The sequence below is a fragment of the Sinocyclocheilus grahami genome, unplaced genomic scaffold, assembly GCF_001515645.1.
Source record: "Sinocyclocheilus grahami isolate Dianchi unplaced genomic scaffold, SAMN03320097.WGS_v1.1 scaffold879.1, whole genome shotgun sequence".
Taxonomy (NCBI): Eukaryota; Metazoa; Chordata; class Actinopteri; order Cypriniformes; family Cyprinidae; genus Sinocyclocheilus; species Sinocyclocheilus grahami.
Window position 1 is genome coordinate 18,553 of NW_015506058.1, and position 1,619 is coordinate 20,171.

Consider the following 1,619-nt stretch of genomic DNA (forward strand, 5'->3'; position numbering starts at 1 on the left):
GCAGTGGTATCGCCAATATCCAAACTCAGCTCCTGAATACCTTTTAGTCATAATGCATGCTACAGGGCAAGTTTCTCATAAGTCTAAACTTGTAGATCAAGATCCTCGATTCACTGGAAAACTGAATGAAAAGAAAACCTATGTGATTCTGGAGATCTCCTCTGCTAAAGTGACAGACTCTGCAATGTGCTACTGTGCTCTGACACTCACAGTGAGAGGAAAACACTACACACCATACAAAAACCTGACTGACTTGAAATTAGATGTTGCCAAAAACAACAGTATCCATACAAATTAATATGTCAGTTATAGTTTCTGATGTTACATTCAAATTCATATTTAACTACACATTTTCTGGCTGGTTAGGATTTCTGTACCTTTACCGTATGTACCGTATGCACTGGTTTAGTGAATTCTAATTATTAAATAAGACCATTTATATGAACATTAATATCATATCAAACTATATTCCCAGATGTGCCATCATGTTTAAAAAAATAAAGCAATAAATAAAGTAAAAATGTATAATCAATCATATTTTGCAGATAAACAATATTTTAATTCGTGGATGTTGTCAATGGGGAATACATTTTATACCACCACTGGAGGGCACTGGAGTACAGGCACAAACCTCACTATTAAATACTGAACATTCTCAATCCATTAAATAGACTCTGTTTTTACTTTGAATGATCCTTATAGTAACATCTTGATAAAACTGAATTAGTGGAGGAAGATACTTCCTCAACTATTACTCAAGTAATTTTAGTTGTAACAGTTAATTTTAAGATATTTGTACAGTGAAGGCTCAATCATCTCAGCTTTTAATAAGGAAAGACAGAAAAGGTGATCTAAATAGACCACACCCACACTGCAACTTGCACAACGAGATACTACAATCATACATTCATTTCATAAATCAAGTTAGTAAACCTTCCAAACATGGCGAGATGCTTTTTACTGATTCTCATAACAACACCAGGTATAGAATGTTTAATCTGAGCAGACTCAAATACATTGTACATTGAAATGTTTTGTCCATGCAAACATTTTTTAATGTTACTTTATTACAGTAACGACATCACATTTGTTGAAGAAATAGTTTTTATTATTGCAATTTTAATTTAGAAGTGTGAGGAATTTTTAAATAAGCCAGCTGACCTGTTGTGAAATCTGTCCAATTTTCTTGCAGGTGTTTTGTCTGACAGCATTCAACCAAAAGACAAGGAAACTCAAATTTACAGAAAAGAAGAAGAGCGTGTAGCGCTGAGCTGCTCGTATGATACAGGAGGCAGTTATGTCTATCTCTACTGGTACAGACAGTTTTCTAATAGAGAACCAGAATTTTTACTGTGGAAAGGTGCTCGATCAGGGAGCAGTTCTGAATATATACCAGACACTCGTTTTCAGTCGACTACATCTCAAACATCCACTGAACTCATTATTAAGAGTGTAACACTGTCAGATTCAGCTCTCTATTATTGTGCTCTAAAAGTAGAGGCCCAGTGATACAAAATGCCTGAGAAGCTTTACAAAAACTCAGATGTAGTTTTTGCCTTTAAAAAATGAAAAAAATAAATAAATAAATAAAAATTAAACCACAATCATGTCTTGTGTAA